Genomic DNA, 21,433 nt, shown 5'->3' with positions numbered 1-21,433 from the left:
CTCGGTGTATCAAAGGGCTATGGAGATGCCCATTAATAGATATCAAAGTGAATGAGTAGGGATTGCCATACAAGGGATGCACTAGAGCTATAAGTATGTGAAAGCTCAAAAGGAGAACTAGTGGGTGTGCATCCAACTTGCTTGCTCACGAAGACCTAGGGCAATTTGAGGAAGCCCATCATTGGAATATACAAGCCAAGTTATATAATGAAGATTCCCACTAGAATATGGTAGTGACAAAGCAAGAAGCTCTCAATCACGAAGAACATGGTGCTATTATGAAGCACAAGTGTGGAAAAAGATAGTAGCATTGTCCCTTCTCTCTTTTTCTCTCTTCTTTTTTTATATGGGCTCTTGGCCTCTTCTTTTTTCTATTTTGGGCTCTTTGGCCTCTATTTTTTATTATTTCCTCACATGGGACAATGCTCTAATAATGATTATCATCACACTTTTATTTACTCACAGCTCAAAGCTCAAAATGATGATGACTCTATAGGAAATGCCTCCGGCAGTGTACCAGGATGTGCAACGATCTAGCTTGGCGTATGACATTGAAACATAATGCTAGCTATCTTACGATCATGCAATGGCAATATGAGAGTGGCGGCACAAGTCATGAGACGGAACGGTAGGAGTTGCATGGCAATATATCTCGGAATGGCTATGAAAATGCCATAGTAGGTAGGTATGGTGGCTGTTTTGAGGAAGGCATATGGTGGGTTTGTGCACCGGCGAGAATTGCGAGGTACTAGAGAGGATAGCAATGGTGGAAGGTGAAAGTGCATCTATACCATAGACTCACATTAGTAATGAAGAACTCACATACTTGTTGTGAAAGTTTTTATTAGTAATCGAAACAAAGTGCTAAACGCATACTCCTAGGGGAAGGGTTGGTAGGTGTTAACCATCTCGCGATCCCGACCTCAACACAAAGGATGACAATCAATAGATCAATTATGCTCCGACTTCCTAGCATAGTGGTTCACCATACGTGCATGCTACGGGAATCACTAACTTCAACACAAGTATTTCTAGATTCACAACACCCTACTAATATAGCTCTTAATATTACCAAATCCATGTCTCAAAACTAATTGAGAGGAATCAAGACTTCTCTTTCTACTCAATGCACATGAAGATGGAGGTTTTTGTATCCTCTTTGGGTACCTATCACCTTTGGGACTACTTTCATAGCATAAGCGAACTACCAAGTCATGCACCGCCATGCTCTGAAAGATCTAAGTGAAGCACATAGAGGAAAACTATCTAGCTCAAAAGATATAAGGGAAGCATTGATATATCTCCAACGTATCTATAATTTTTGATGGTTTCATGCTATTATATTGTCAAACTTTGGATGTTTTGTATGACTTTTATATATTTTTTGGGACTAACTTATTAACTCAGTGCCAAGTGTCAGTTCCTGTTTTTTCCATGTTTTTGACCCCTTTCAGAGGAGATTTTGAAACGGAGTCCAAACGGAAGAAAATCCCCGAAAAGATTTTTTTGGGAACGGAAGAAGATCGGAGAACTTGGGAGCCAAGCCAGAAGAGCCCCACGGGACCCACAAGCCCCCACCCCGCGGCCAGGGGGCCGCGCCATCCAGGCTTGTGGGCCCCTTGGAGGTCCCCTGACCTATCTCTTTCGCCTATATAATCCCAAAAATTCCACAAAAAATCAGGAGATCATCGCAATCACTTTTCCGCCGCCGCAAGCTTCTGTGTCCGCAAGATCCCATCTGGGGCACGTCCTCGTGCCCTGTCGGAGGGGGGATTCAGACACGGAGGGCTTCTCCATCAACACCATGACCTCTCCGGTGATGCGTGAGTAGTTCACCATAGACCTACGGGTCCATAGTTAGTAACTAGATGGCTTCTTCTCTCTCTTGGATCTTCAATATAAAGTTCTCCATGATCTTCATGGAGATCTATCCGATGTAATCTTCTTTTGCGGTGTGTTTGTCGAGATCCGATGAATTGTGGATTTATGATCAGATTATCTATGAATCTTATTTGAGTTTCTTCTGACCTCTCTTATGCATGATTTCATATCCTTGTAATTCTCTTCTAGTTGTGGGTTTTGTCTGGCCAACTAGATCTATGATTCTTGTAATGGGAGAAGTGCTTGGTTTTGGGTTCATACCGTGCGGTGACCTCACCCAGTGACGGAAGGGGTAGCGAGGCACGCATCCTGTTGTTGCCATCAAGGGTAAAAAGATGGGGTTATCATCATTGGTTTGAGATTATCCCTCTACATCATGTCATCTTGCTTAAAGCTTTACTTTGTTCGTCGTGAACTCAATACACTAGATGCATGTTGGATAGCGGTCGATGTGTGGAGTAATAGTAGTAGATGCAGAAAGTGTCGGTCTACTTGTCTCAGACGTGATGCCTATATGTATGATCATTGCCTTAGATATAGTCATGACTTTGCGGGGTTCTATCAATTGCTCGACAGTAATTTGTTCACCCACCGTAATACTTGCTATTTTGAGAGAAGCCTCTAGTGAACACTATGGCCCCGAGGGTCTACTCCACACCATATTTTCAGCCTTACACTTTTTACTTCGTTTCACTTTCCGCCTTCAGATCTCACTCTGCAAACAATCTTGAAGGTATTGACAACCCCTTTGAAGGGTTGGGTGCAAGCTTGTTTGTGTTTGCGCAGGTACTCTGGACTTGACGAGACCCTCCTTCTGGATCGATACCTTGGTTCTCAAACTGAGGGAAATACTTACTCCTCCTGTGCTGCATCACCCTTTCCTCTTCAAGGGAAGAACCAACGCAAGCCCAGCCTCTATCAACGTGTCAACTTCTGGCGTTGTTGTCAATGGGATAGCAGAAGAATATCTGGCGCCGTTGCCAGGGAGGAAGATCAAGTCAAGAACTCATCCAATTTTCAAGTTTTGGGTGATGCTCTCATGGACAAAGAGACAAGGAGTGGAAAGAGCTCAAGCTTGGGGATGCCCAAGGCACCCCAAGCCAAATTCAAGGACACCAAAAAAGCCTAAGCTTGGGGATGCCCCGGGAAGGCATCCCCTCTTTCGTCTTCAATCCATCAGTAACATTACTTGGAGCTATGTTTTTATTCACCACATGATATGTGTCTTGCTTGGAGTGTCTTGTACCATAGGAGTCTTTTCTTTTTGTTGTGTCACAATCATCCTTGCTGCACACCTTTTTGAGAGAGAGACATGCACTCATCGTGATTTTGCTAGAATGCTCATAGTGCCTCACTTATATATTTTGAGCTAGATACTTTTGCTCTAGTGCCTCACTTATATCCTTTGAGCTAGATACTTTTGTTGTAGTGCTTCACTTATATATTTTGAGCTAGATACTTTTGCTCTAGTGCTTCACTTATATCTTTTGAGCTAGACACTTTTGCTCTTGTGCTTCACTTATATCCTTAGAGCACGGCGGTGCGTGATTTGGTAGTTGGCTTATGCAATGAAACTAGTCCCATGTGCTAGGTACCCAAAGAGGATGCAAAAACATCCATCTTCATGTGCATTGAGTAAAAAGATAAGTCTTGATTCCTCTCAGTTAGTTTTGAGACATGGATTCGGTAATATTAAGAGTTATGTTAGTACCGTGTTGTGAATCTTGAAATACTTGTGTTCAAGTTAGTGATTCCCGTAGCATGCACGTATGGTGAACCGCTATGTTAGGAAGTCGGGGCATAATTGATCTATTGATTGTCATCCTTTGTGTTGAGGTCGGGATCGCGCGATGGTTTACACCTACCAACCCTTCCCCTCGGAGTATGCGTTTAGCACTTTGTTTCGATTACTAATAAAAACTTTCGCAATAAGTATGTGAGTTCTTCATGACTAATGTGAGTCCATGGTATAGATGCACTTTCACCTTCCACCATTGCTAGCCTCTCTAGTGCCGTGCAATTCTCGCCGGTGCACAAACCCACCAAATTCCTTCCTCAAAACAGCCACCAGACCTACCTACTATGGCATTTTCATAGCCATTCCGAGATATATTGCCATGCAACTCCCACCGTTCCGTCTCATGACTTGCGCCGTCACTATCATATTGCCATTGCATGATCGTAAGATAGCTAGCGAGATGTTTTCAACGTCATACGCCATGCTAGATCGTTGCACATCCCGGTACACTGCCGGAGGCATATCCTATGGAGTCGTCATCATTGTGATCTTCGAGTCGTGAGTAAATAAAAGTGTGATGATCATCATTATAAGAGCATTGTCCCATGTGAGGAAAGAAAAAAAGAGGCCAAAGAGCCCAAAAACAAAAAAAGGGAGAAAAGAGAAAAAAAGAGGCCTAAGAGCCCAAATGAAAAAAAATGAGAAGGTACAATGCTATTATCTTTTTCCACACTTGTGCTTCATGATAGCACCATGTTCTTCATGATTGAGAGCTTCTTGCTTTGTCACTACCATATGCTAGTGGGAATCTTCATTATATAACTTGAATTGTATATTCCAATGATGGGCTTCCTCAAAATTGCCCTAGGTCTTCGTGAGCAAGCAAGTTGGATGCACACCCAGTAGTTTTCCTTTTGAGCTTTCACATACTTATAGCTCTAGTGCATCTCTTGTATGGCAATCCCTACTCATTCACATTGATATCTATTAATGGGCATCTCCACAGCCTATTGATACGTTGAGTCAATGTGACCATCTCCTTTTTGTCTCACAACCACCACCACACTCTATTCCACCTATAGTGCTATATCCATGGCTCGCGCTCATGTATTGCGTGATAGTTATAAAAAGTTTGAGAAAGTAAGAGTGTGAAAACAATTACTTGGCCAATTTCGGGGTTGTGCATGATTTACATTAGTTGTGTGAGGATGATGGAGCATAGCCAGACTATATGATTTTGTAGGGATAACTTTCTTTGGCCTTGTTATTTTGAAAGTTCATGATTACTTTGCTAGTTTGCTTGAAGTGTTACTGTTTTCATGTCAATAGCAAATTATTGTTTTGAATCTTATGGATCTGAACATTCATGTCACGTGAAAGAAATTGCGAAGGACAACTTTGCTAAGTAGCATTCCACATCAAAAATTCATTCTTTATCACTCCCCTACTCGAGGACAAGCAGGAGTTAAGCTTGGGGATGCTTGATACGTCTCCAACGTATCTATAATTTTTTATGGTTTCATGCTATTATCTTGTCAAACTTTGGATGTTTTGTATGCCTTTTATATATTTTTTGGGACTAACTTATTAACTCAGTGCCAAGTGCCAGTTCCTATTTTTTCCATGTTTTTGACCCCTTTCAGAGGAGATTTTGAAACGGAGTCCAAACGGAAGAAAATCCCCGAAAAGATTTTTTTTGGAACGGAAGAAGATCAGAGAACTTGGGAGCCAAGCCAAAAGAGCCCCAGGGGCCCCCACAAGCCCCCACCCCACGGCTAGGGGGCGCGCCATCCAGGCTTGTGGGCCCCCTGGAGGTCCCCTGACCTAGATCTTTGGCCTATATAATCCCAAAAATTCCAGAAAAAATCAGGAGATCATCGCAATCACTTTTCCGCCGCTGCAAGCTTCTGTCTCCGCAAGATCCCATCTGGGGCATGTCCTGGTGCCCTGCCGGAGGGGGATTCGGACACGGAGGGCTTCTCCATCAACACCATGACCTCTCCGATAATGCGTGAATAGTTCACCATAGACCTACGGGTCCATAGTTAGTAACTAGATGGCTTCTTCTCTCTCTTGGATCTTCAATACAAAGTTCTCCATGATCTTCATGGAGATCTATCCGATGTAATCTTCTTTTGCGGTGTGTTTGTCGAGATCCGATGAATTGTGAATTTATGATCAAATTATCTATGAATCTTATTTGAGTTTCTTCTCATCTCTCTTATGCATGATTTCATATCCTTGTAATTCTCTTCGAGTTGTGGGTTTTGTCTTGCCAACTAGATCTATGATTCTTGCAATGGGAGAAGTGCTTGGTTTTGGGCTCATACCGTGCGGTGACCTCACCCAATGACAGAAGGGGTAGCGAGGCACGCATCATGTTGTTGCCATCAAGGGTAAAAAGATGGTGTTTTCATCATTGGTTTGAGATTATCCCTCTACATCATGTCATTTTGCTTAAAGCGTTACTCTGTTCGTCATGAACTCAATACACTAGATGCATGCTGGATAGCGGTCGATGTGTGGAGTAATAGTAGTAGATGCAGAAAGCATCGGTCTACTTGTCTCGGACGTGATGCCTATATGTATGATCATTGCCTTAGATTGTAGGGTGACATAGCATAAATTCAAAATTTTCCTACGCATATTCAGATCTTCCTATGGAGAGACCAGCAATGAGAGAGGGATAAGAGCATATTCATACCTTTGAAGATCGCTAAGCGGAAGCTTTGCTAGAACGCGGTTGATGGAGTCGTACTTGCAGCGATTCCGATCTAGGTCCGAACTACGGCACCTCCGCGTTCAACACACGTGCAGCCCGGTGACGTCTCCCGCACCTTGATCCAGCAAGGAGGAGGGAGAGGTTGGGGAAGAACTCCAGCAGCACGACGGCGTGGTGTCGATGGAGAGACGAGGTCTCCCGGCAGGGCTTCGCCAAGCACCGGCAGAGAGGAGGAGGAAGAAGGGCAGGGCTGCGCCGAGAGAGAGGCAAAAGTCTGATCTCCAATGGCCAAATGTGCCCACTATATATAGGGGGAGGGAGGGGCTGCGCCCCCTTGAGGGTTTCCCTCTCCTGGGGGGGCGGCAGCCCTAGATGGGGGCTGGTGCGGCGGCCAAGGGGGGGAGGAGGGGTGTGGCGCACCCCTGGTGGGCCTTAGGCCCACCTGGCTTAGGGTTTGCCCCCCCCCCCTTTTCTCTCCCCCACGCATTGGGCTGAGTGGGGAGGCACAACAGCCCACCTAGGGGCTGGTTCCCTTCCCCACTTGGCCCACCTTACCTCCCGGGGTCATTGCCCCCCTTCGGTGGACCCCCGGGGCCACCTCCGGTGGTCCCGGTACGTTACCGGTGATGCCCGAAACACTTCCGGTGTTCGAAACCATCCGTCCTATATATCAATCTTTACCTCCGGACCATTCCGGAGCTCCTCGTGACATCCAGGCTCTCATCCGGGACTCCGAACAACTTTCGGTAACCTCGTATAACAATTCCCGATAACCCTAGTGTCACCGAACCTTAAGTGTGTAGACCCTACGGGTTCGGGAGACAGGCAGACATGACCGAGACACCTCTCCGGCCAATAACCATCAGCGGGGTCTGGATACCCATGGCGGCTCCCACTTGCTCCATGATGATCTCATCGGATGAACCACAATGTCAAGGATTCAATTAATACCATATACGATTCCCTTTGTCTGTCGGTATAGAACTTGCCCGAGATTCGATCGTCGGTATACCTATACCTTGTTCAATCTCGTTACCGGTAAGTCTCTTTACTTGTTCCGTAGCACGTCATCGTCTGACTAACTCCTTTGTCACATTGAGCTCATGATGATGTTCTACCGAGTGGGCCCAGAGATACCTCTCCATCACACGGAGTGACAAATCCCGATCTCGATTCGTACCAACCCAACAGACACTTTCGGAGGTACCCGTAGTGCACCTTTATAGTCACCCAGTTACGTTGTGACGTTTGATACACCCAAAGCACTCCTACGGTATCCGGGAGTTGCACAATCTCACGGTCGAAGGAAATGATACTTGACATTAGAAAAGCTTTAGCATACGAACAATACGATCTAGTGCTATGCTTAGGATTGGGTCTTGTCCATCACATCATTCTCCCAATGATATGATCCCGTTATCAATGACATCTAATGTCCATGATCAGGAAACCATGATCATCTATTGACTAACGAGCTAGCCAACTAGAGGCTTGCTAGGGACACATTGTGATCTATTTATTCACACGTGTATTACTGTTTTGTGTTCATACAACTATAGCATGAACAATAGACGATTATCATGAACAAGGAAATATGATAATAACCATTTTATTATTGCCTCTAGGGCATATTTCCAACAGTAACTATTGGTTTGAGATTATCCCTCTACATCATGTCATCTTGCTTAAAGCGTTACTCTGTTCGTCATGAACTCAATACACTAGATGCATGCTGGATAGCGGTCGATGTGTGGAGTAATAGTAGTAGATGCAGAAAGTATCGGTCTACTTGTCTCGGACGTGATGCCTATATGTATGATCATTGCCTTAGATATCGTCATGACTTTGCGCGGTTCTATCAATTGCTCGACAGTAATTTGTTCACCCACCGTAATACTTGCTATTTTGAGAGAAGCCTCTAGTGAGCACTATGGCCCCCAGGGTCTACTCCACACCATATTTTCAGCCTTACACTTTTTACTTCGTTGCACTTTCCGCCTTCAGATCTCACTTTACAAACAATCTTGAAGGGATTGACAACCCCTTTGAAGCGTTGGGTGCAAGCTTGTTTGTGTTTGCGCAGGTACTCTGGACTTGACGAGACCCTCCTTCTGGATCGATACCTTGGTTCTCAAACTGAGGGAAATACTTACTGCTCTTGTGCTGCATCACCGTGTCCTCTTCAAGGGAAGAACCAACGCAAGCCCAGCCTCTGTCAACGTGTCAACTTCTAGCGCTGTTGTCGGTGGGATAGCAAGCACGATGAGCATTCTAGCAAAATCACGATGAGTGCATGTCTCTCTCTAAAGGTGTGCAGCAAGGATGACTGTGACACAACAAAAAGAAAAAACTCCTAAGATACAAGAGGCTCCAAGCAAAACACATATCATGTGGTGAATAAAAATATAGCTCCAAGTAATGTTACCGATGGATTGAAAACAAAAGAGGGGATGCCTTCCCGGGGCATCCCCAAGCTTGAGCTCTTTCCACTCCTTATCTCTTTGTCCATGAGAACATCACCCAAAACTTGAAAACTTCACAACACAAAACTTAAACAGAAACTCATGATAACATTAGCACAAGAAAACAAACTAGCACCTCTTTAGGTACTATAGCAAACTTGAATTCTATTTATATTGGTGTTGGGCTACTGTATTCTCACTTTTCCATGGCTAGTACCCCCCGATACTATCCATAGTTTCATCAAAACAAGCAACCAACTCAACAAAAAATAGAATATGTCAAAAACAGACCAGTCTGTAGCAATCTATATACTTCGTATACTTCTGGTACCTCATAAATTCTGAACAATTACGACTGCCTGGGAAAAAGGCATATAAACCAGCAGCAAAAAGGATCAACTCAAAAGATCTTTCTGAATAAAAATGAAAAATCATCTCGTGAGCAAAAAGTTTCTGTCTTTTTCCAGCAGGATCAAACAACCCTCGCAAAGACTAGTCATAATGGTTTTGCTTGGCTCAAACACAAAAAGAAACACAAAAAACACAATCACAATAGAATTATGATGGTGTGGACGCAACAAAACAGAAAGAAAAATAAAAATTCATTGGGTTGCCTCCCAACAAGCGCTATTGTTTAACGCCCTTAGCTAGGCATAAGGCGATAGAATCTAAGTCTAACATACTTCCTGTGCATAGGCATTTTATAGGAAAACAAATTGGCAAGACAACCAATAGTTACCAAATGCAAGGAATAAGAAAGAGACAAAAGCAATCTCAACATAACGAGAGGTAATTTGGTAACATGAAAGTCTCTACCACAATATTTTCCTCTCTCATAGCAATTACATGTGGGATCATATTCAAATTCAACAATATAGCTATCACAAAGGATATTCTTTTCATGATCCACGTGCATGCAAAGTTGACGCTCTTCAAAAATAGTGGGATTATCATCAACTAAAGTCATGACTTCTCCAAACCCACTTTCAATATTATTGCAAATATCATATTCATCATGAGGCTTAAACAAATTTTCAAGATCATAAGAAAGATCATTACCCCAATCATGATCATTGCAACAAGTAGAGGACATAGCAAAACTAGCATCCCCAAGCTTAGGGTTTTGCATAACTTTTAGCATGATTTTCATTAATAGAATTTATAATGAAACCATTGCAATCATGCTTTTCATCCAAGGAGCCCTCGTGAATCACTCCATAAATTTCTTCCTCACGATTTTCGGATTCACGCATCTCAAGCAAAACTCCATGAAGATAGTCAAGTGCACTCAACTCACTAGCAATTGGATCAACATAATTGGATCTCTTAAAGAGATTAGCAAGTGGATGAGGATCCATATCACTAGATTTTCAGCAAGCGAAGATGCAAGCATATTGAAGGCACATAGCACACAAGCAAAGGAAAGGCAAGCGAAAAAAGGGCGAACGAAAAAGGCAAACGAAAAAGGCAAATATTTTTGTAAATTTTTATTTTTCAGAAGTGGGGGAGAGGAAAACGACAGGCAAAAAAGTAAATGCAAGAGATGAGTTTGCGACACTTACTTGGATGAGTTCTTGACTTGATCCTCCCCGGCAATGGTGCCAGAAATTCTTCTGCTGTCCCTGGCAACGGCGCCAGAAATCCTTTGGCTACGGCCACAGAAACCATCTGTCGTCTCTTGAGCTTGCATTGGTTTTTCCCTTGAAGAGTAAAGGGCGATGCAGCACAGGAGCAGTAAGTATTTCCGTCAGTTTGAGAACCAAGGTATCAAACCAGTAGGTGAATCTCGTCAAGTCTAGAGTACCTGCGCAAACACAAAAGAGCTTGCACCCAACGCTATAAAGGGGTTGTCAATCCCTTCAAGATTGATTGCAAAGTGAGATCCGAAGGCGGAAAGTGCAACGAAGTAAAAGTGTAAGGCTGAAAATATGGTGTGGAGTAGACCCGGGGGCCATAGTGTTCACTAGAGGCTTCTCTCAAAATAGCAAGTATTACGGTGGGTGAACGAATTATTGTCGAGCAATTGATAGAACCACGCAATGTCATGATGATATCTAAGGCAATGATCATACATATAGGCATCACGTCCCAGACAAGTAGACCGATACTTTCTGCATCTACTACTATTATTCCACACATCGACCGCTATCCAGCATGCATCTAGTGTATTGAGTTCATGACGAACAGAGTAACGCCTTAAGCAAGATGACATGATGTAGAGGGATAATCTCAAACCAATGATGAAAACCCCATCTTTTTACCCTTGATGGCAACAACATGATGCGTGCCTCGCTACCCCTTCTGTCACTAGGTGAGGTCACCGCACGGTATGAACCCAAAACCAAGCACTTCTCCCATTGCAAGAATCATAGATCTAGTTGGCCAAACAAAACCCACAACTCGAAGAGAATTACGAGGATATGAAATCATGCATAAGAGAGATCAGAAGAAACTCAAATAAGATTCATAGATAATCTGATCATAAATCCACAATTCATCGGATCTCGACAAACACACCGCAAAAGAAGATTACATCGGATAGATCTCCATGAAGATCATGGAGAACTTTGTATTGAAGATCGAAGAGAGAGAAGAAGGCATCTAGCTACTAGCTATGGACCCGTAGGTCTAAGGTGAACTACTCACGCATCATCTGAGAGGTCATGGTGTTGATGAAGAAGCCCTCTGTATCCGAATCCCCCTCCGGCAGGGCACCAGAAAGTGCCCGAGATGGGATCTTGCAGAGACAGAAGCATGCGGCGGTGGAAAAGTATTTTCGATGATCTCCTAATTTTTTCTGGGATTTTAGGGAATATATAGGCGCAAAACCTAGGGCAGAGGAGGTTCAGGGGGCCCACAAGCCGGGGAGGCCCGGCCTCCCCCCTGGCCGGGGCTAGGGGGCTTGTGGGGTCCTCGGGGACCCCTTGCCTTGGTTCTCAAGTCTCCCGATCTTCTTCTGTTTTGGAAAAAATCTTTTCAGGTATTTTATTCCGTTTGGACTCCGTTTCAAATCTTCCTCTGAAAAGGGTCAAAAACACGGAAAAAAGAGGAACTGGCACTTGGCACTGAGTTAATAAGTTAGTCCCAAAAAAGATATAAAAGGCATACAAAACATCCAAAGTTTGACAAGATAATAGCATGGAACCATCAAAGATTATAGATATGTTGGAAACGTATCACATGTCCAGGGACAACAAGGCGAGGTGGCCAATGGGCTGCTGGCTACGGTGGTCGGTTGGGGCTCTCGTTGGATGAATTTGGATTGGGAGGAGTTCCCGAGGTGGAGGGGAATTGGTCGGGCACGAAATTGGAGATACGGCTGGTGGCGCGGGGAGGAAAACAAGGAGGGTTTTCTGCCTAGGGCTAGGTTTGGTCCATATATAGGAAAAGAAAATAGCTCAGAACCCTCCGATCGTAATCGAATGGTCGCAGTTAAATAGGTTAGGGATCCAATGGACAAACCGATTATGGTTTGCGGCAAAATAGGGTCGATCCGGATCCAACGGTCAGGAACGTATGATTCAGGTTCCGGGAGGTTTCAAACTAGGCTGCGCGCAGGTCGGTGCACTATGTAGAGGGGCTAGGCGGAGATGAGAGGGAAAACGGGCAACCCGGCGGCACAATTTAAAATACCGAATCGTCCAACAATTGACCGGCTATAGCTCCGCTATAGGTTTGACAGTTCGGTTAACAAACAATTCCAATTGGGCAAAAATTCGGCATGCGGCCTACCAACAATAAAATAAGACCGCACGCCAAGTTTCAACCCAATCTAAGAAAGTTTTATACATACTTTTAAAAACAAATATTAATGATGTCGCGGGCACAGGCGTGTGTGGTTGGTCTCGAAACGGTCAACGAGAAAAACGGAGAGAACCAACAACTAATAACGGATGCAGTTTTGAAAACTGGCGGCAACGGAGTGCCCATGCAATTAATGCTGATGATGCGAATGATGCGATGATGAGTGCGTCAAACAAATGAACCACACGACGAGAACGAAATAAAAGGGGAATCTTCTGGAGCATCGGTCTCAGGCTGTCACAAGGACTGATGCCCTTAAGATCATCAAGAATATATTGATAAGTATACAACGTATCTATAATTTTTTTATTGTTCCATGCTATTATGTTATTATTGTAGGATGATTTTCAGGCATTTACTTAATTATTTAAATTAGTTTTTAGCACTAACTTATTAATCCATTGCCAAGTGATAGTTACTGTTTTCTATAAGTTTTTGGATTTTTAGGAATATTTAACCAAACGAACTTTAGATACCCCAAAACTTTTGATGATCTTTTCTGAACAAAATAAGGACCTGGGAGCTTTGGAAGGGACCTAAGGCCCCACGAGGTGGCGCCAAGCAAAGAGGGGGCGCAAAGAGGGGTCGACACGCCCTGATGGCTTGGGGCCACCTCCCTTCACCTCCCGGCCTCCTCTTTGTCCTATAAATTCACATTAATACTATAAACCCTAAGGAGCCTCCCAAGACACTTTTTACATCGTTGCAAGTCCCTGTTCCGCCGTGTGCCCACCTGGAGCCATGTTCCAGTGCCCTGCCGGAGGGGGGGATCAATCACGAAGGGCCTGTGCGTCAACCTTGTCGCTCCCATTGTGATGTGTGAGTAGTTCACTATATACCTACGGGTCCGTAGTTAGTTCCTGGATGTCTATCTCTCTCTATATTCTTCGTTGCCATGATCACCACAATACACGCGGTGATCTATCTTATGTAATCACTCTTGTGCGATGCATTTGTTGGGATCCGATGAATTGTGGGTTTACGTTCAGATAATTCATGAGATCATATTGAGTTCCTTTTTGGTATTTTCATGTATATGTGTTATTATGATAGCTTTGTAATTCTCTTCGATCTATTGATTTGGTTTGGCCAACTAGACTGATTTATCTTCAGCGGGAGAGGTGCGTTGTAGTGGGTTTAACCTTGCGGTGCTCAATCCCAGTGATAGAAAGGGATATGACATGCATTGTATTGTTTCCACTAAGGGTAAAACGATGGGGTCGATCCAACTACACTAATTATTACTTGCAAGTAGCAAGTTCAAGGGGATTGACAACCCTCCTGCCCGTGTTGGGTGCAGGTGTGTGTTCTTTTGTGTGTAGGCGCCGAAGATGGGAAACTGCATGGTCCTCCTATTGGTTCGATAACCTTGGCTCTTACTGAGGTAAATACTTATATATACCATGTTCCATCATCCCCTCCTCTTCGGGGAAAACCCAACGAAGATCACAAGTATCATATATCCAATAGCAACTTGGTGCTTCCTAGGAGTTTTAAGTAATCTCTTTTCTTTATGCTCTAAAAGGTTAGCACTAATAATAACAGGATATATCTTCTTATCATTAGGATAAGCATATTTAAAAGTGTCGGGTAATTTATTTAATTAAAACTCTGGATCTCCCTTAGGTGCGGAAGGATCTCCTAAAATGTCAGCATGTAAATTGTGTTTACGAGTATGTGCTTGCTTAAAGAACATCTCATCTATTTCATTTCTCTCATTCATGTGCATAGCTTTTTAATGGCCTAGAAAATATTGTTCTAGCGGATCAGTGGGAGGCACGACAATAGAAATAAGACCAATAATTTCATCTTTACTAGATAGTTCTTTCTCATGCGGTTGTGTACCGAATTTATAGAAATCAAATCCATGAGACACATCTCCAAAACGTACTTTAATCTTTTCTTTAACACAACAATTTCAGCATTAATAGTATTCAAGAAAGGTCTACCAAATATAATGGGACAAAAATTATCTTGTAGTGAACCAAGTACTAAGAAATCAGTAGGGTATTTGATTTCTCCACACAAGACTTCAACATCTCTAACAATCCCAAGCGATGAAATAGTATCTCTATTTGGAAGTTTAATAGTGACGTCAATGTCTTCAATCTCAGAGGGTGCTATATCATTCGTAATTTCTTGATATAAAGTAAAAGGAATACCACTCACACTAGCACACATATCACATAAGCGATGATATAAATGATCTGCAATTTTAGCAGAAACAACAATCATGCCAACAACTAGTTTATTCTTATCAAACACACCTTGTTTTTGTCTAACAAATTTTGCGATCTAGCAGACTCATTGCAGAAATAGATAACTTGACCATCAATGTTGTCAACCAAGAGATCTTTAACCATAGCAATATTAGGTTCTACATTTATTTGTTCAGGGTGTTTGGGTGTCCTAACATTGCTTTTATTAACCACACTTGAAGCTTCAACATGTTCCTTAATCCTCACAGGAAAAGGTAGTTTCTCAATGTAAACAGTGGGCACAACTGGATCAACATGGTAAATAATTGTTTCGTCTTCAACTTTAATAGGTTCCTCTAACAATTCTTCAACAGGTGGATGAAATTTAAACCACTTCTCCTTAGGGAGATCAACATGAGTAGCAAATGATTCACATAAAGTAGTTGTATCTCAGAGTCAAGCCAATATTTAATGCTAAACTCATGAAAAGTATTAGTTTCCATAAAAGATTTAACACAATCAAACTCGAGCTTTATACCTCACTCTTTACCTTTGCCAAGTTCCCAATCTTCATAGCTGCGTTTAATTCTTTACACAAGATCCCATTTGAATTCAATAGTCCTATTCATGAAAGAACCACTAGAAGAAGAATCAAGTATAAATTGATCATCATAACAAAGCCAAGCTTGAAAGTTTAGAATTATTATTTTTCTTGAGAGCTCAAGATTGGGGCATGTGTGCAACATAGACTTAAGCCTCCCCCAATCTTGAGCGATACATTCTCCTTCAGGAGGCTAAAAATTATATATATAATTCTGACGAGGATGAACTAGATGCATACGATAAACTTCTGATGAAATTTCGCTTTAAACGATTCCAGTCCCATCTTCCAGCATCATCCAATAGCTTGTAGCAAATCAATCATTTTCCCTACAAGATAAAGGGAATGCATTCTTCTTAACTCCATCTTTGGATACACATGCAAGCTTAAATAATCCATAAATCTCATATATATATATATACACACACACATACATATATATATATATATATATATATCAAATGCAAATCAAAATCAGTTGTTCCATCTCATGCATAAGGATTAGCTAGCAGTTTTTCTAACATACCCGAAGGATATTCATAGCAAATATTTTTCAGTAGGTTGAGGAGTAGCTTTTTCTACTTCTGGTCAGGTGAGGATAACCCAAACAAACCGCTCAAATGATTATCTTGCATAGTAACAAGCAACAGTAAATTTCAGCACGTACCAAAAATGTTTCCTGACCAAATTCCACTTAACAAAGGAGCTTCACTCCGTGACAACACTGCCGGAAAAGAGTCCTCATGACCATGATATGTCTCCAGCGTATCTATAATTTTTTATTGTTCCATGTTGTTACATTATCATTCTTGGATGTTTATAATCATTTGATAGCTACTTTATATCATTTTCTAGGACTAACCTATTGGCATAGTGCCTAGCAGCAGTTGTTGTTTTTTGCTTGTTTTTTCCTTCGTAGAAATCAATATCAGATGAAGTGCAAATGTCGTGAAACTTTTTGGAGATTTTTTGGACCATAAGGAAACTTGAGGATCAAGGATGCTCAACATGGGAGGCCCACACGGCCCACTAGGCACCAGGGTGCGTCCCGTTGGGTATTGGGGGCCTTGGGCACCTCCTCCACCGCCTATGAGCTCTATAAATACCCTAATATTCATGAAACCCTAGAGGAGAAGACAAAAAGTTGTTTCAACCTCCACAAGTTCCAAAAGCCACGAGATCCAATCTAGAGCCCTTTTCGGAAGGGAACACAGTCACAGAGGGGTTCATCATCCTCATTGGTGCTCTTCCGATGATACGTGAGTAGTTCATATCAAAACTATGAGTCAGTAGGCAGTAGCTAGATGGTTTCTCTCTCGTTTTACTTCTCAATACAATGGTCTCTTGGAGATCTATTTGATGTAACTATATCTTTTGCGGTGTGTTTGTTGGGATCCGATGAGTTGTGAGTTTATGATCAGACCTATTAAATTATATCCATGCTTTATTATTATAGCCTCATATTTCTTCTCTGATATTTCGGTTTTGTTTGGCCAACTTGATCTTTTTTCTTGTAATGGGAAGAGGTGCTTTGTGATGGGTTCGATATTGCACTGCTCAATCTCAGTGACAAAAAGAGACATGACACACATGTATCGTTGCTATTAAGGATAAAACGATGGGGTATATTCCTACATGAATAGATCTTGTCTACATCATGTCATCATTCTTAAAGCATTACTCCATTTCTCCATGAACTTAATACACTAGATGCATGATGGATAGCGGTCGATGTGTGGAGTAATAGTGGTAGATGCACGCAGAAGTCGGTCTACTTGTCTTGGACGTGATGCCGATATACATGATCATTGTATTGGATATCATCATAATTATTCGCTCTTCTATCAATTGCCCAATAGTAATTTGTTCACCCTTGCTATTTTATTGAGAGAAGCCACTAGTGAAACCTACAGCCCCCGGGTCTATTTTACATCATCTATTTGCAAGATCTATTTTGCTATTCGTGTTTCCATTTTATTTGCACTTTTATTTTTAGTATTATCTTATGAAAAAACCCAAAAATATGTTGTTGCATTCTATTTACCATCACTTTATTTGCATCTATCAATCTATCCTTTTACCGATTTCTTTTACCCACGAGGGATTAACAACCCCTACACGTGTTGGGTTGCGAGGATTTATTATTTCTGTGAAGGTACTGCTTACATTGCCTTGCGGATCTTCCTACTGGATTAATACCTTGGCTTCATAACTGAGGTAAATACTTGCCATCGTTGTGCTACATCATCCTTTAAGCTTGGAGAGAAACCAACACAATCAACGAGGATTCAAGATTTTTGGCACCGTTGTCGGGGGAGATCTAGTCAAGATCTATCTGGTTCCTACACATAAACTCTCATCTCCTTGCAATTACATTATTTGCCATTTGCCTCTCATTTTCCTCTCCCCCACTTCACAAAAATATTTGCCTGTTTATTTTCCTTCTTTCCGTTTGCCTTTTTTTAGCTTGCTTACTTCTATTGCCTTCATGTCAACACTCGAAAACAGAAAAATAAACAGGAAAAGTAAAGACATATGGATCCTCATCCACTTGCTAATCTTTTCAAAAGATCTAATTATCTTGAACTAATTATCTAATTATCTGGCATATTATTAGCATGATCCACTTGCTAGTGAGTTGAGTTCTCTTGATTATTTTTGTGAAGTTTTTCTTGAAAATCGTGAATCTGAATATTGTGATGAAGTGTTAAAATAATAAATTTATAAATTGATTCATGATATCTCATGAAAAGCATGATTGCAATGGTGTCGTTATAAATTCTATTAATGTCAATCGTGCTAATAATATGCCAAACTACAAGATTGGGGATGGCAATTTTGTCATGTCCACTACTCATTGTAATGATCATGATTGAGGTGATGCTTCTTATTATCTTGAAAATTTATTTAATCTTCATGATGAATATGATATTGATAATAATGTTTGCAATAGTATTTAAAGTGGGTTTGAAAGAGTGTCAACTTTAGGTAATAATGATCCCAATATTTTGGGGAATTATCTATCTCTTGAATATTTTGATAAAAATAGGTTTGGAGAGGTCATGACTTTAGTGAATGTTAATCCCACTACCTTGGAAGACTATAAGACATTTATGCATGTCGATCCTGAAGAGAATACTTTATGTGATATCTATATTGTTGAATTTGAATATGATCCTACATGTAATTATTATGAGAGGTAAATATGGTTATAGAAATATTCATGTTACTAAATTATCTCTCTTCATGATGAGATTGATGTTGTTTCTTTCTTCTTCCATGCATATGTTAGATATTTCTTGTCTTGATAATTTGTTTGCTTATGAAATGCCTATGCACAGGAAGTATGTTAGACTTAAATGTGTTTGTCTTATGCTACATGATGCTCTCTTTGTGTTTAAACTACTATATTTCATGTGAGCATCAAAAAAATCTCAAGCCTATCTTAATGGCTAGAAAGAAAGAGCTTGTTGGGAGGCAACCCAATGAATAAAATTTCTTTTTCACTTTTGCTTTCTGTTATTGAGTGTTTGCACAATTATGATAATGTTATGATTGTGTTTTTAATGTTTTAATTAGTGTTTGTGTCAACCAAAACCTTTAGGATCATGTTGGGTGATAGTTGCATTGATCTTGTTGGAAAACAGAAACTTTTGCATCCAGTATAAGAAATTCTAAATATCATAGAAGCGACGAAAGTGTTTGTATTTTTTACACAAGATTTATATACAAATTCCCTAAGTTTTACTAAGTTTTAAGAGTTTTTAGAGTTACATAAGTATGAGTAAAATTTGAGTCTTTACAAATTGTTCTGTTTTTGACAGATTCTATTTTCTTTGCATTGTGTGCTTATTTTGATGATTCTATGGTTTGTATCGGGGGGTAGAAGCCATGGTAAAGTTAGAATACATTAGTTATAATGCAAAATCAAAATTGGAATAGGTTTTCAACAGTACGTAAAGTAAAGTTTGGTTTTCTTATACAAACGGATCTCACGAAAGTTCTGTTGAGTTTTGTGTGATTGGAGTTTTCAAGTTTTGGGTGAGATCACGATGGATGAAAGAATAAGGAGTGATAAAAGCCTAAGCTTGGGGATGACCCATGGCACCCCAATGCATTATCCAAAGAGTACAAAGCAACTAAGCTTGGGGATGCCCCGGAAGGTTTCCCCTCTTTCTTCTAACAACAGTCGGTAATTTTACTTGGAGCTATATTTTTATTCGTCACATATCATGATTTTTGCTTGGAGCGTCTTGTATTATATGAGTCTTCGCTTGCTTTGCTGGTTAGTTTTTCATAATAAACCTTGTTGGACAGACCTATTTGAGAGAGCCAAATTATGCTATGATTTGTTAGAATCACTCTTTATGCTTCACTTAAATTTCTTAGAGCCATGGAATTGCTCTAGTGCTTCACTTATATCTTTTTGAGCACGGTGGTGCTGTTATTCTGAAGAAATTTGCTCTCATGCTGCACTTATATTATTTTGAGAGTTAGTAGAATTTTTGAAGAAATCCTATCTTGCTTCACATATATTACTTTGAGAGTTGGAAATTTTAAGGAAACTTGTGCTCCCGTTCTTCACTTATATTTATTTGAGAGCTTGTTGTTTGCAATGGCAATTTACTTTAAATGAATTTAGTCCCAAAGCGGTAGATATCCACGGGAGATATAATAAAAAATTTCATGAAGATCATTGGATGTTAAACTTGATTCTTTTCAATAGCTTTGTTATATGAAGATAGTGATATGTGAGTTATGTTGATGAGTAATTATGCATTAGTAAGAAAATTGGTATTAAGGTTTGTGATTCCCTATGCATGCACATCAAGTCAATAATTATGCTATGAAATTACATCCTACTTGTGTTGCACTATTCGGTGTTAGTTATGTTTAATATTCGTTTATGATGGTTTTCGTTCCTTGTTTGAGCGCTTCCCAATCTATTTGCAAGCCCTCACTTATATTAAGCGGGAATACTGCTTGTGCATCCAAATCCTAAATCCAAAGTTGTGCCAGATGATTCCACCAGACCTACCTATATGCGGTATTTCAACGTCGTTCCAAGTAAATTTGCAAGTGCCAACTCTAATGTTCAAAATAAATTTCTGTTTTCTGTGCCCGTACCGCTCATGAAGCGGTGAGGGGTGGTCGGTATCTTCCATAACAAATAGGTTAATCTCAAGATGAGTGTTTATTCACTTGTCATTGCACGAGAGTATGGTGGTAATAGGGATGTCCAAACCCCAAAATGCATAGAAAATTTATTTCATGTTGTAAAATAATAAATTGCTTGGAAAGTGTTGGTATGGACCGTACACGTGGATGCGGCTAGCCGTGGAATGTGAAAGAATGGTGGAAAAAGGAATAAACTTCATTTTCAGTTTGAGAACCGCCTATGATTTGTTTAGCATGGAAGATATTGGGAACTCTTAGTCGTTTTCGTTGAAAGGAAAAGCATACCACCCAAAATATTTTATCTCTAAATTTTTCGCTTTGAGCTCTCGCACCACTACAAATCCCTGCTTCCCCCTGCGAAGGGCCTATCTATTTACTTTGTGCAATTTTTGTTTTTGATTTTGAGTCTCCATCTTCCCTTATAAAGCACCAATTGAGGCACACTATTATCATACTTGAGCATTGGATGTAGCTAATATTTGGGTGTGTTGCATGAATGGATCAATAATGGAGCATGATGGGCTAGGGATATCGCTCTTTAGCGTTAATATTTTGAAAGACTTGATTGCTTATTGATATGCTTGAGTATTGAAATTTTCATGTCAAATTATGGACTATTGCTTTGAATCATCTACATGTCCATATGTCCATACTAAAAAGAATAGAATATGATGAACATGTTAGGCGGCATTCTGCTACTTCTCAAACAACATCTCCAGAATTTGACACGTTGATGGAGACTTGCTTGCGTTGGCTTTTCCCTTGAAGAGGAAAGGGTGATGCAGCACAGGAGCAGTAAGTATTTACCTCAGTTTGAGAACAAAGGTATCAATCCAGTAGGAGAATCTC

The sequence above is a fragment of the Hordeum vulgare genome, chromosome 2H, assembly GCF_904849725.1.
Source record: "Hordeum vulgare subsp. vulgare chromosome 2H, MorexV3_pseudomolecules_assembly, whole genome shotgun sequence".
Classification (NCBI taxonomy): Eukaryota; Viridiplantae; Streptophyta; class Magnoliopsida; order Poales; family Poaceae; genus Hordeum; species Hordeum vulgare.
The sequence above is the reverse complement of the archived record's forward strand: the minus strand, read 5'-3'. Positions refer to the sequence as shown.